Below are 14924 nucleotides of genomic sequence, written 5' to 3'. Positions count from 1 at the left end.
TTCATCATCCATGACGCGCAGACCTTCCACTCCGTTAGGTGGCTTGAAGATGGTACAGTCATTGATGATGTGGTCTGCGGTCTGTTCCTCGGCACCACATTCACAGGAGGAGGAAGAAGCCATTCCCCATTGGTGCATGGTTGAGCGGAAAAGCCCGACGCCCGTACGGAGACGGTTGAGGCGCACCCATGCCTGTCTCTGCAGTGTCAGGCCGATGGGGCGTGTGTCGGCGTCGGGGATGAATGAATGGAGTCTGGTGGTGCTTGACCTCCATTCAGAATGCCATTTATGGTCCGCCCAAGTAGCCGCAGAGATGTCTTGTTCGTCAGCTTCGTTGATCAGAAGCCGAGCGGCTGGCACGAATGGTTGTCTTGATTTCAGTCGACGGGGGTGCCCGTTTGGGAAGGCAGAGATCTTGTGGTGGAGAAGATGATTAGGCTCCAGTGCCCGTCGACCGAGGGACAGAGTGGCTTCTTCGCGACGAAGCTCAGCAGGTTGGATGCCAGCGAGAATGGGGAGATTGTCCAATGGTGTTGGACGCAGGCATCCGGTCACTGTGCGCAGGGCGCTGTTTATGGCAGTGTCGATGTTGTGGCAGTGAGCACTGCGGCACCAGACAGGTGCACAGTACTCTGCTGAAGAGTAGACAAGGGCTAAGGCTGCTATTCGCAAAGTGTCAGCCCTCGCCCCCCAGCTAGAGCCTGCCAGGCGCTTCAGTAATGCAGCGCGGGATGTCAGTTTCTTGCACAGTGACACCAAATGGTGGCGGTATGTGAGCGATCTGTCTAATGTCACCCCAAGATACCTTGGCTCGGGGCAGAATGACAGAGGTTTTCCGTTGTTGTGGACATGTAGCTCACGATCAGCTTCCCGATTGTGTAGGTGGAAAGCTGCCGCCACAGTTTTGGTTTCGCTGAGTTTCAGTCGCCAGTTCTGGAGATAAGCTGAGATGGTTTGCATGTCCTGGCTCAAGGTGTCTTCTAGATTTTCCCACGACTTTGTGGAGTGGAGAATTGCCAGATCGTCCGCATAAGCGTATTTTAAGGAGACCGTGGTTGGCAGGTCGTGGGTGTAGATGTTGAAAAGAAGTGGAGCCAGGACCGATCCCTGTGGGACGCCGTTTTTCAGGCGTCTCAGTCTGCTTCGCCGTGGGTTGCCGGTGGTGAGGGTGAAGCTTCGATTCCTGACAAGTTACATGATCATATGGACCATATGTCGGTCAGGAAGCAGGCGAAGCAGCTTGTAAGTAAGGCCGCGATGCCATACAGTATCGTAGGCAGCTGTGAGATCTAGAAAGACAGCGCCGGCCTTCTTTTTTGCCTCAAAGCAGTCCTCGATGTCCTGGGTCAACAGTGTGACCTGATCTACAGTGGATTTTCCGCGCCGAAACCCAGCTTGCTCTTTTGGAAGGAGCGGGTCGATGATTGGGTTGACGCGGGCATAGATCAGTCTTTCGAGGATCTTGAAAGGAACACAGAGGAGGGATATCGGACGATAGCTCTTTGGGTCCTCTGGTGGCTTGTGAAGCTTAAGGATCGCAACTACTAAAGCTCTTCTCCAGATTTTTGGGATTGTGAGGTGGTGCAGGCAGGAAGAGAGGAATCTACGTAACCAGGACTTTAGGGCATGGCCAGCATGGAGCACAAGCTCAGGGTTACACAATCATACGTTACACATATGTGTTACACATTTCCAACGTTACAACGTTACACATATGTGTAGCAACGTTGTATCAACAAAAGCTTGAGATCCCCATGGCATGCCATTTCGACAAGTGGCTTGGTTATTGCTTCCAAACTCTGTTAACACTTGATCAATGTGATCACATTCAATCAACAACTTGTGTTTGGGCAAGCCTCCATAGCTCAGGGGTTAGAGCACTGGTCTTGTAAACCAGGGGTCGTGAGTTCGATTCTCACTGGAGGCTATGAAAAATTTTTACATAGTTTTTAATCAATCTTCTTATCATAATATAAACTTTGATCGATTGATTAACAGTTGATTAACAACAATTGATCTAAGTCTCTAAGGGTCGAATGCACCAACAGTGATTAACTTAAACAATGATTAAAGTTAATCATTGATTAACTTAACAGTGATTAAAGTTAATTCGTTGTTGGTATGCACCAACAAAATTTTGTGCATGATTAGCTAATCAATGATTTAATCAGACTGTTGATGGTTTTTGCTGAGTCATAACTCTAGCAATGAGTATTTCTTTGATTTGTTATGGGGTTCAGTACAGTTCAGTGGTGGAAAAAGGTAGGCCTACATACATTGTTTGTTCATAGCAATGGCAAAAAGCGTTACATTTGCTGATAAGTTATTTGGTAGAAACGTAAGCTGGACCGGTATTCACAAATTTGCTCGAAATGATATCTGGTGTAATATGTGAGCCAGGCACTAAGCAGCCCTTTTGTCAGGTGCCAATGAAACACCTTTTTAAAGTGCTCCCTGGTTTTAACTACTTAAGTTGGTGTGCCTTAACTTTCACTACATTGCAGAAGCAGCCTGAAATCAGCTGAATTTAGCAGTTGCAGTTAGGCTACAAGGTTGTACATCAGAAATTTGAAAGTGAATCTTTGAGACAATTCCACTTAGAACAGTGTTTTCTAACCGGGGGTAGGAGAGGTGTTATGACAGTCTAATATCAAGAAACCATTTCTCATGCCTTTTAGGAAGTTGTGAAAGGGCAGTTCAAGTGTCAGCGACGGTTGTGCAAGGTCGCTTTGCTTTTCAAAACTTTAGGGGCCCGGATTTTTGCTTGGTACCGGGCCCGAAATGTTCTCTCAATGGCCCTGATAGAAACCATCGCATTTTGAAAGAGGTTTATCTTGTTTTTGACCATTTTGTGCTCGAAATACTCAGAATGAACTAAATTTAATGTAATTTTTTCAAAATTCCCTGAGGGAGGCCTCCACCTCTTACTGGGGTTGCCTACGTCAACACACTGGAGGGGGTCCATCTGCATGGATTAACTCCTTGCTGTTTAATCTCCTGGCAATGCCACTACAAGACTACAGGGTGCTAAACTGTCCAGACAAGTTTACAGTAGTGCTCAGGCTTTGTTAAAAACAACATGTTTTATTTTACGCCCATTGCGACAACATACAGTACACTGCGATTACACATGCAACACAACAGACGACTGGAAGCAGCGAAGGAACCATACAGTTATCGAGCAGACGCTCTCACCACTCAGGCGGCTAGATGTTAAAGGTGGAGGTAATAGAATGCTTTTCATCAAGACACAACTGCCAACTAGAAATTTATTTTCATAAACATTGGGCTAATGTAAATTTTTCTGAAATGATTTGACTACATTATTCTACTGTTTTGTATTTCAGTGTAGAATAAATATTTCACAATTTTTTCTTGACTGTTAAATTTAATTCATTTATAAAATCTCAAAACAACGATTGCAAAATTTTTCTCCACACGAAAAAGACCTGTTTCTCACTTGCATTGCAACATATCGCAATATTATTGAATGCAAGAAGACTGATGGTGTGACCACACACAACAAAAATGATGCCTGGCGGGAACTCACCAAAGATTTTAATGGTGTCTCAACCTTCGCAGTTAGAGAAGAGGGTACTCTTCGAAGGTTGTGGACAAACATGAAGGCCCAAGCAAAAAAAAGGGTCTCTTTGGCCCGCCAAGAACGCTTCACCACTGGCGGTGGTCCACCCCAAAAGAGTAATGACACCGAAAAAGAAAATTTGAATTAGCTGAACAACTGATACAGGCACAAATCGAGCAATGTAAAAAATAACAAATTTGAGCTTTGCTACTCTGTTTAAGTATTTATGTGATAACTAGGGCGATTTTTGTAACCAAAGTTACTTTTTTATAGTTGTACCAATTAACAAAAGAAATGTATAACCAAAATTTCATGGTTGTGTGGAGTCAATGTTTAAGATGCTATAAAGTTACCAAAAGTCACTTTTTGTGTTTTTAGATTACTTTTCATTTGTTAGGTCACTTTATTTTGCATACTTTTTTGCCTAATTCCCCTATTTGTATATCTTTTATTGCTACTGGAGAGATGAATTTACATTTTATGTAATGCCAAGACTTTTAAAATATCTTCTACTATGGTATGGATTTTAGGTATGCACGAGCCCATGCTTGTTCGTATCACGTGTATTACCGAAAACTCGTTAATAAATTTTTGCGATCAAACAAATTGTGTTAACTATATTTAACCAATTGTTTTCCCTGCAACAGCTAAAGTGTTTGTTTTTTCCTGCTGTTTTCCCTGCAACAGCTAAGTTGTATAAAGTGTTTGTTTTTCCCTGCAACAGCTAAGTTGTATAAAGTGTTCAATTGACAGAAACTTCTTCCCAGAGAATGTAAAACATTACATTGTGTAATTTGAATGTGTAATTCTGATTTGAGTACAAATTAAAACTAATTTAGATGCTTTTTTATGTGGAATTGATGCGATTTCTTTCGCTTTCTTGTTTTCGTTGAATAAAGTTACTTTTTGGTGACTTTTTTTGCAAAATTGAAGTCATTTTGGTTACAAAAAATCGCCCTAGTGATAACATTTTGTATATGTACAATTGAATGGTTGTAACTTTTCGCTGTTCGTAATTGTTATTCATACAGAACAATTTAGAAATAAACACACCAGGTAGCTGTAGCCAATGCACATATTGCAATATAACAATTTCTGCTATTCAATTTTAGCCTAATTATTATCTTTCATTTTGCCTCAAAATAATATTCACGGCACAAAATTCTGCAACACAGTAGGTTACATCATTATAACAAAGCATGATGCCTTTCTTTGTATACCGGACACTTGTTCATTACTCAATAGTGAGCTGATAGATGAGCATTATCGCTATATCTTATCTTAAAACTTTTAAAAGAATTGGCCTTTCAGCAACAAAAATGCCCCTTTTTTCATAACCCTGCACCCCCCAGTCGAAAATTGTTCCGTCACCCCTGGCTACAATAGCCAAATTTTGGTAAGCAACTCATAACCTCAACTATTTTATATACAATTATAAATCAGTTGCTGTCCATGAAATGTGAGGAACCTTTACAATTACATTTTGGTCATTCTAATCCTATCACACATCACACCTTCCATAGTTCAAAAGGTGCAGCGTGATGTTGCAATTACCAAGAACTAATACAATACCTGTACTAGAACCCTTTGCTGGAAAGTTAATCAAGTTTTAAACCTACTCTGGAGCTGTATTAACTCTGTTACTTAACTTGCCTAGTTAATCACAGTTTAATCATGGTTTAAATAGCCCTTGGTGTTGGTGCATACAAAGTCTAACTTAATTGTAGTTTTATTCAAGATTAAGTTAAATGCAGTTTAATCACTGTTGGTGCATTCGACCCTAAGTGATCGCTATCAGTCAACCACTTCTGTGCAGGTGATGGAATGGAAGGCATATTTTGCGATGAAAGTTGGAATGAGATGGAAGATTTGGATGATGGCATGGAAGACAGTCTTCCATCATTCCATCTCAATTCTATCATTAACTTTCTAGCCTAACACGGTTAAAGACATAAAAAAATTGCCGTTTGACTTCGCTTCTTGAATTAAACTTAAAGAGCACATCGCCTCTTGTGAAACGTGCACTGACAATGCATCGATCGACCAATTTAAAATCATCTCTCGAGGCAGACCTGATTTTCTGACTAAGATCATGGAAGCCTTAAGAATCAAACGTAGCAATCCATCTTTCAATCGGCAGCTATTCGCCTGTGGCTTATCATTCTTTTTGTGTGTGTTCTAATTGTTTGTCACATGCCTGTAGTTTACACATGTGACCTGTTTCCCGCCGTATAATTTACTCGTAATCATTCTTGTATCATTTGTTCAGTTTGTGCTTATCAGTTCAGAATGGCATTACAGTTGTAGTGCAAAGTCAAATTTATCTTACAACTTCTCATTTTATGATTATTGCAGATTTAATTGATGATGAGGACACACGTGTCGAAAACGTTTGAGCTCTTATGTTATATCTTTTGTTTTGGGTGTAATACATTGTGTTAAACCCGCTAAGGTTACTTTGTTTTGCTTGTTTATTTACAATTACTGCAAAGTACGATTGTCACCCCATTTCCAGATAAGACTTTATTCAAAAATTTTGATCAATTCTGATTAAAAGCGAGGCACCACCGGGATTCGAACCCGGGATCTCCTGTTTACTAGACAGGCGCTTTACTGCTAAGCCATGGCGCCTGTTGTAAGGGATAAAAGTTCTTACAACTCATATCACTTGGTGCAACTTTTTAACGTTGCACATATGTGTAGTAACGTTGTATCAACAAAAGCTTGCGACCCACATTGCAAGCCATTTCGATAAGTGGCTTGGTTATTGCTTCCAAACTCTGTTAAAACTTGATCAATGTGATCACTTTCGATGAACAACTTGTGTGTGGGCAAGCCTCCATAGCTCAGGGGTTACACCATTGGTCTTGTAAACCAGGGGAAGTAGAGTTGACAGGGATGTTTAGGAGGTACTTTCAGGGGAAGTAGAGTTGACAGAGATGTCTAGGAGGTACTTTCAGGGGAAGTAGAGTTGACAGGGATGTCTAGGAGGTACTTTCAGGGGAAGTAGAGTTGACAGGGATGTCTAGGAGGTACTTTCAGGGGAAGTAGAGTTGACAGGGATGTCTAGGAGGTACTTTTAGGGGAAGTAGAGTTGACAGGGATGTCTAGGAGGTACTTTCAGGGGAAGTAGAGTTGACAGGGATGTCTAGGAGGTACTTTCAGGGGAAGTAGAGTTGACAGGGATGTCTAGGAGGTACTTTTAGGGGAAGTAGAGTTGACAGGGATGTCTAGGAGGTACTTTCAGGGGAAGTAGAGTTGACAGAGATGTCTAGGAGGTACTTTCAGGGGAAGTGGAGTTGACAGGGATGTCTAGGAGGTACTTTTAGGGGAAGTAGAGTTGACAGGGATGTCTAGGAGGTACTTTTAGGGGAAGTAGAGTTGACAGGGATGTCTAGGAGGTACTTTTAGGGGAAGTAGAGTTGACAGAGATGTCTAGGAGGTACTTTTAGGGGAAGTAGAGTTGACAGGGATGTCTAGGAGGTACTTTTAGGGGAAGTAGAGTTGACAGGGATGTCTAGGAGGTACTTTCAGGGGAAGTAGAGTTGACAGAGATGTCTAGGAGGTACTTTCAGGGGAAGTAGAGTTGACAGGGATGTCTAGGAGGTACTTTCAGGAGAAGTAGAGTTGACAGGGATGTCTAGGAGGTACTTTCAGGGGAAGTAGAGTTGACAGGGATGTCTAGGAGGTACGTTTAGGGGAAGTAGAGTTGACAAAGATGTCTAGGAGGTACTTTCAGGGGAAGTAGAGTTGACAGGGATGTCTAGGAGGTACTTTTAGGGGAAGTAGAGTTGACAAAGATGTCTAGGAGGTACTTTCAGGGGAAGTAGAGTTGACAGGGATGTCTAGGAGGTACTTTCAGGGGAAGTAGAGTTGACAGGGATGTCTAGGAGGTACTTTCAGGGGAAGTAGAGTTGACAGGGATGTCTAGGAGGTACTTTTAGACACGTGTCCGGGGGATTTTAGAAGCAGTAGACCGTAACCTCACTTTGCGCCCCAGAAACTTGAAATACCACAGCATATTTTTTGGATATCGTGTCCTTTTGTTAGAAGTATCTTGATTTGAATGCCAAAGATTGTCATGTGTACCGGGCCCAAATTTTCCTCTCCACGGCTCAGACCAGATACCGTTAGTTCGATTCTCACTGGTGGCTAAATAATTGTTTTACATGCTTTTTAATCAATCTTCTTCTTTTGTTTTAAATATTTTTTAACCAATTGTTTTACATACTTTATAATCACTTCTAACAACTGATATCACCAACACCAAACTTGTTCAACTGCAACTTTTCCAACGTTACAATTACGTGTAGTGATGCATAAACAAAATTTGGTGTTGTATCATTGAAAGTCTTTCGATAAGTGGCTTGGATGACCCTTCACAGCTTTGTCAACAATTGATCGAAACAATCACTTTCGGTGAACAAAGTGTTATGTTGTCTTGTATTATCTCTTTACATAATTAAATTGATTAAGAAGATTATTGCAACAAAATTAATAGAAATCAGTGAATGTTGTTATTGAAAATGTATTTCATTCTCTGAACATTCCTTTACACCCCTTTCCATAAAGCATTACTTGGAGAGGTCTATGAGTCTTCTATTGTTTTTTTAGAGCTGCACTGGGCCCAGTCGGGCTTGCTTTTATTGTTCATCATCTCAAAACGCTAATCTAATAGAAATTTATGCTCACATTTAGATTCAGCACCACCCGAATTTGCGCAAATCAGTTTGATGTAGAAATAGAATCAAAATATTTTTTATTGGCCTGTGTTATTAAGCTATGTCCTTGTACATGTTACATCCCATTCAAAATTTTCTTCAAACAAATTAATTATGAACAAGTGGTTTTATTTGTTTCTGGATAAAAGTCAATTGTCTGTAGGCACTACGCTCTTTTAAATTTTCCACAAAAACATTAAACCAATGGTGACCACGACTTAGGCTATTTTGCTTTCGTTGATGCAACAATACTGTATAGCACACATAAAATAATTATGCAAGTTTTGTCAAAATTGATTAAAGCTTTGATTTTCATTAACATCTAGCATTTGATTCTCACTGGAGGCTGATACTTAACTTTTGATTAAACTTAAAATTTTATTTCACTTAACTTTTGAGCGAAATCTCACAGAGAAATAATATAGAATATGCGATGATATAATCTCTGATGAAAAATGGATACTCTTCAAAAAAAGATCGGCCAAGATAATCACAGAATGGACACCAAAATATACAAAAAGAACTAGAGGTAGACCGAAAAGAAGATGGCGGAATGACATTGAAGAAAGCCTGGCATCACCTGGATGAGAACAGCAAAAAGCTGAATTGTAGAGGTCGTCTCCCACCAGTGGGATGATTGGCTGATGGTAATAATGATGACTCCTCAAAACAACATCACTCTTGGTGGTGTGAGCCTAATATTTATCTCTTTACAGATAGTGATAGAGTAAATAATTTGTTGTTGGTGCATTCGACTCCTATAACACATTGATCAATAAGTTTAAGACCATTCTTCACAAACCGAAATATATCAAACTACTGCAATAAAACAGCAGGCACCACCGGAATTTGAACCCAGGATCTTCTGTTTACGAGACAGACGCTTTACCTCTAAGCTATGGCGCCACGCCAAGATTACCAAATTTTAAGTATTTACCAAATTTTTTTCATTTAGTTTTTATTGACTATTTGTGAAAACAAAGGTTGATTGATGTTTATTAGCTTACACAAAGGACATCACACAGAAAGTTCAAGCAAAATACGGTCGTCAGTTCGTCACCCAATTCCAGGTAGGATTTTTTCAGTCAACCAATTTTGATTAAAAACGAGGCATCATCGGAATTCGAACCTGGGAACTTTCTTATCTAAATGAAGGGATTTCTACAAGTACGAGATACGAAATTACCTTTTCAGAGTAGGGTGCGTTAAATGAAGAAAGTAGCCAGGCGTTGTTTCAGCAAAAATCTTTTCATGACTTTCTCAGATATGAACTGATGCTTGTTTGGTGAAGTTATGCCAAAGTTTATAAAATTCCACAACGTTATTTTATCAACCTTTCACTGCGACATTATTTGGAATTGGAAGCTATTCAAACAATAAGGCTCCTGTGAAAACGGTGCCCATTGTGTTCTTTCTTGCATAACGCTGACAAAGTAAATCGGGTAAAATTGTGATCTTGATATATCGTCTTACGTACATCGTAAATCTGATATATAGGCAGTGGTGGATTTCCAGAAGATTAGCTTCCGGAGCGCTAGTTTTTTACTTTCCAAATGCGCTAGGTGCTGTAGAAGAAATTCAGAAATATGTCTTTATAAGACTTTGAAACAACACACTTGATGTACCTAAAACGTTGCTAAAGTAAGTATCATGTTCTATAGATGGTATAGCGTTGTTCAATGCAAATATTCATATTTTAGTGAAACAATAATACAAAAAAATACAAGTTATAGCCTAGAAAAAAGAAAAGGAAAACATTTGTTTTTAGTTTTTTCCACTTTTGATTTTTGATTTTTCAAGTTATAGCCTACAATTTTTAAGACACTTATCGTATTCAAAATCATAAAACCTCTGGCGACTTCGGGTCTCAATTGCTGGGTTACGTCCATGGCGTAATCAGGATCCAACATACTTCGCTGGTTAAAAATTTCTCAATGGAAGACGGATCATTCGTATAAAGAGTAAACTTGAAACAGTTACAGTGTGTGGAGAAGCACGGTCAGATGTCAGTATGAGGTTCATTTGTGAAAATCCTCGCTTACACTCGCTCGATGAAACTGGAAGGGATTATAGTGACGTTATCAAATTTTGAAGACTCTGGGATCTTCTTTTCGTAGTTATATATTCACGAAGTCCTCTCACAGTAGCTTCGCCATCATCTAAGCGCAATCTCTTTGCCACTTCAATGATTTCGTTTTCTCCGTGTGTCATTAGGCCACTGTGTCCTCTAGCCAAATAGTTGAATCAAGTATTTTTCAGCTGTTAATAAATGACAAGTCTGTTGAATTCAACAAGCGATCTTGGATGGAATGTCCTAAGTGATTATACACCCTTCTCTGTTGGGTGGAAAATATCACCCTTTGATAGGGTGGAAATGACCATCTTTCCCAATAGGCTATGGGGTGGGAATGAAAAAGTAGAAGTGGAATTTTTAGACCACCCTTAGAAGTGGTTAAAACTACACTTTTTGATTTATAGTGTGGGGGTTGATTAGCGGGTTATTTCTGCAATTGTTTACATGTAGTCTTCCGAGTGGTTAGCGCGTTGGGCTCGCAGTCGAGAGCCTGCATGTTCGACTCCAGCCACCCGCATTTGCTGTTGTTTTTCTGGGCAAGAAACTTTACGATAATTGCCTCTACCCAGTAATCGATTTCGAGTAATGGGTAGTACCAAATTTAAGTCATAAGTAGAGTAGACAACCGGAAACAGACAGTGCCGTCGGCTGCAGCATGGGTCAGGTGTACGTCGGAAGGCGTACACCGATGCATAGCGCTCAAGTCCGCTTTCCCAATGCAGGGTAAAGATAAACAAAACAACAAACAAACATGTAATTCTTCACCTTTGAACTCTAGGTTTTCTTCAGCATCCTTAGCAATGCCATAATGTCGTCCGGGTTCGTTCCTTCGTGTTTCAAATAATTTTGCAAGATTATTAGTTTTGTTATCTGCATCTCAAATAGTAGCCTACATGCTCTGTTTTACAATTCAAGACTTAGGCTATTTCGGATAATTCTTGCAAATATTCGTACATCAAAGCCAAGTCCAACAAGAAATCCGTGGATGTTATCTTCGACAAGAGTCCTTGATATTTTGCACGTTCCCGAGAATCTCTTGTGTCGCTAATAGTAGCCCCCTTTTTGAAAAATTCGACAAGTGCTGGGAAATCATTCCAGACGGCACTAACTGTGTGGAAACTCGAGGCTACCCAACGTGTGTCCAGTAGGCCTACCCTTCCGATTTTCAACAACTGCGCTTCAACAGCCGCTGCACATTCACCCAATTCCCTGCTATTGTTAGGAGAAGCGTGGTAAAGGCTATAGCGTTTGTCCATAAAAGATCGAAATCGATTCAAATTACTGACTGATATTACAGCATGACGAACCGATAGTTCCAATCTATGGTTGCACAATACCATACCACAATGTCTGGAAATTTATCACGAAGCAATTTTGCTACACCATTTTTGCGACCTATCATCACAGCCGCGCCATCACATACAACACCAATCAAACAAGAAGATAAAAATGTTGCAGACATGCCATATGATTTTAGGCAGCTCTTCAGGGAATCATAGATGCCATTCGCTGTAAGAATAGTGAGCTCAACAAGACCTACAAAATTAATACATTCACAGGTTCGCTTCCGTCAAGACTGGTACGAAGATATATTATCAGAGTGAATACCCGATTTAACGTGTTCGACTCATCAAGAATTATGGATATACTTTTACTGAACAGGGCAAAGCATAATAAGAGTATAAAATATTTGAGCTTCCGGAACGCCGTTCCGGAGAAGTCAATTTTTTGATCGAGCTTCCGGAGCGGCGCTCCGGACCGCTCCGGCTGAAATCCAGCCCTGTATATAGGGCTAGTAGGCCACAAGGCAAGTTCGACAAATTATCTTGGAATCAACATGGACGAAACTTTACTGTAGATTGGAAAGTTCATAAATAAGGAATACCTAAACAGAGAAACTTTACTCAGCATAAATAAACTATCATAATACAACATTTCGAGGATAAAAATTCAATCAATCAATCAAATCAAAAGAGTTGAAAGAGAAAAATCAAGCTTTAGCCTGAAACTACAAGGTCCAAAAGTATGGAAAGAATTACAAAAAATATAAAAGGGCTTCACCAATTTCGGTTTGATACAAGAATAATAAACAAAAATTAGCCTCCAGTGAGAATCGAACTCACGACCCCTGGTTTACAAGACCAGTGCTCTAACCCCTGAGCTATGGAGGCTTGCCCACACATAATTTGTTGAGTGAAAGTGATCGTTTTGATCAATTGTTGACAAATCTGTGAAGCCCCATCCAAGCCACTTGTCAAAATGACTTTCAATGATACAACACCAAATTTTCTTGACACATCACTACACGTATATATAACGTTGAAACAGTTGCAGTTAAATAAGTTTGGTAATGGTGATATGATTAGGTAGAAGTTTGTTGTCATCTATCCGGCGCCATGGCTTAGCGGTAAAGCGCCTGTCTAGTAAACAGGAGATCCCGGGTTCGAACCCCGGTGGTGCCTCGTTTTTAGTCTAATCATCATCAATATGCTCCTTTCTCGTATTGGAGATTGGATACAATGAGCTGCTTGAATTATAGTTATAATTTATTTTTGTCCATTGAGACATATTTGTGTCCAAATCATTCTTGGTCTACCTTTGTTTCTTTTACCATTTATCTTCCCTTCAATTAATGATCTTTGTAACTAGTTTTGCCTCATTGTCTGTCCGAAATGCTTCAATTGATTTAAAGTGATCGAAATTTAGCCACTGAAAAAGAGTGAGAATCGCACTTTGCATGAAATTAAACCCGTCTTACATGCCGGTTGGATTACTTAGAGGCCGTTAAGATTACTTACAAATTAAGTACGTAATCCAACCGGCCTCCAGTTTTCTACTAAAATGCTGAAGCCGCCAAGGAATATGGAGATGTTGTTGGCTATTTAATAAAGAGAAGTTATAAATCTACACTAAGAAAATTCAAGTCCTTTGCTTCTGTCAGGATAAAATGCCTCCGCAATTGACTTTTTTTTCCGTACCGACGTTTCATGCGATGACATCAACACACCAAAGAATTCATCCTCGTAATTGCAACTTGTGTTTACTTTAAAATATTGCCTATGCCAAACTGCCAAGATGAAGCTTTTGAAGATTTGTTCTCAGTTCAAGATAATACGTATGCTTTCTTTCGGAATCGGTTAATTGAATTTTAACAGAATATCGTTTAACGAATACGTTAATATCTACATTGTAAAGTAAGCAACGATCATGCTGCTAAAAGAGAAATTCAATTAATTACATAACTTTAACAAGTTGAATGAATCAAAGTTTGGAACTATTTAGTGTTTGCCGTGGCGCCATGGCTCAGTGGTAAAGCGCCTGTCTCGTAAACAGAAGATCCTGGGTTCGAACCCCGGTGGCGCCTGTTGTTTTATTGGAGTTGTTGGATATATTTCAGTTTTTCAGATATATTGGTTTTGGTATTATTGGTCAATAAGCTGTGATTCTTTTAAGAGTCGGATGCACCAACAACCACGGCCTCCGAGAGAAATCAGGACTGGTCTGAAACAATACAAAAATGAGCCCCACCAAACTAAGTTTAAGCAAAACATCAAAGCAAATTTTTTTTATTATGCGTTGCATGTTTGTCTCTCAAATGTGAAAATACAAAAAAAACAACTCGTTGTTTCTTTACAATGGTATGCTAGAGGAGAAAATTGCCCAACTTCCCTCTTTGTGGGAGCCCGTGCCAACAACGAATCATTCAAACAACCAAGCAAATCTGATTAAATTATTTATTTTCCGAACTATACTTTGGTATTGTTGCTGTTACTTGATGACAGGCAGCACTTCGACTAGGAAACTGAAAGTTATTCGGTGCTGCCAGTCCTAACGTGTTTTATTGCGTAAATACTTGATTTTCTCGCTCAGGAAGGGCTTGGAAATAAAACGTCAACTCAATTTCGATTAATTCAAAAATGAGGCACCACCGGGATTCGAAACCGAGATCTCGTGTTTAGTAGACAGGCGCTTTAACGCTAAGCCACGGCGCCATTGGCGCCTGTTGCAAGGGAAGAAAGTTCTTACATCACTAACACCAAACTTGTTCAACTGTAACTTTCCAACGTTACACATACGTGTAGTTACGTTGTATCAACAAAAACTTGCGTTTCACGAAGCAAGCAATTTCGATAAGTGGCTTGGTTATTGCTTCTAAACTTTCAATTAAACAAACATTAGGCTACTGAGCAACAACACCATACCATACTTAACATTATAAAAACAATAAGCAAGCGTTTTCGGCTAGTCATACAGCCATTTTCAAGCCTATTTACATATTTTTAAAAGAAATACTAAAGAATCATACAGTATCACAACAAAAATTTGGTCAAATGTAAACATTTTTCTTACAGGTTAGAATGGCTAAGGTTACTTTGTTTTGCTTGTTTATTTACAATTACTGCAAAGTACCATTGTCACCCCATTTCCAGATGGGTTTTCATTCATAAATTTCGATCAATTCTGATTAAAAGCGAGGCACCACCGGGATTCGAACCCGGGATCTCCTGTTTACTAGACAGGCGCTTTACCGCTAAGCCATGGCGCC

At 39.9% G+C, this 14924-nt stretch overlaps 7 non-coding genes across 7 annotated transcripts; 3 read left to right on the top strand and 4 right to left on the bottom strand.

Moving 5' to 3' along the window:
* The first annotated feature begins 1854 nt into the window (after window positions 1–1854).
* Window positions 1855–1927, top strand: Trnat-ugu (transfer RNA threonine (anticodon UGU)). The gene has a single exon. It is a non-coding gene; the product is annotated as a tRNA-Thr (tRNA).
* Window positions 1928–6142: 4215 nt separating this feature from the next.
* Trnat-agu (transfer RNA threonine (anticodon AGU)) lies at window positions 6143–6214 on the bottom strand. Its single transcript has one exon. It is a non-coding gene; the product is annotated as a tRNA-Thr (tRNA).
* A 2924-nt stretch (window positions 6215–9138) lies between these two features.
* Trnat-cgu (transfer RNA threonine (anticodon CGU)) lies at window positions 9139–9210 on the bottom strand. The gene has a single exon. It is a non-coding gene; the product is annotated as a tRNA-Thr (tRNA).
* A 3266-nt stretch (window positions 9211–12476) lies between these two features.
* On the bottom strand, window positions 12477–12549 carry Trnat-ugu (transfer RNA threonine (anticodon UGU)). The gene has a single exon. It is a non-coding gene; the product is annotated as a tRNA-Thr (tRNA).
* A 219-nt stretch (window positions 12550–12768) lies between these two features.
* Trnat-agu (transfer RNA threonine (anticodon AGU)) lies at window positions 12769–12840 on the top strand. Its single transcript has one exon. It is a non-coding gene; the product is annotated as a tRNA-Thr (tRNA).
* An 830-nt stretch (window positions 12841–13670) lies between these two features.
* On the top strand, window positions 13671–13742 carry Trnat-cgu (transfer RNA threonine (anticodon CGU)). Its single transcript has one exon. It is a non-coding gene; the product is annotated as a tRNA-Thr (tRNA).
* Window positions 13743–14852: 1110 nt separating this feature from the next.
* On the bottom strand, window positions 14853–14924 carry Trnat-agu (transfer RNA threonine (anticodon AGU)). Its single transcript has one exon. It is a non-coding gene; the product is annotated as a tRNA-Thr (tRNA).

The sequence above is a fragment of the Aplidium turbinatum genome, chromosome 5 (assembly GCF_918807975.1).
Source record: "Aplidium turbinatum chromosome 5, kaAplTurb1.1, whole genome shotgun sequence".
NCBI lineage: Eukaryota > Metazoa > Chordata > Ascidiacea > Aplousobranchia > Polyclinidae > Aplidium > Aplidium turbinatum.
This window is presented reverse-complemented; position numbering and strand designations above follow the sequence as displayed.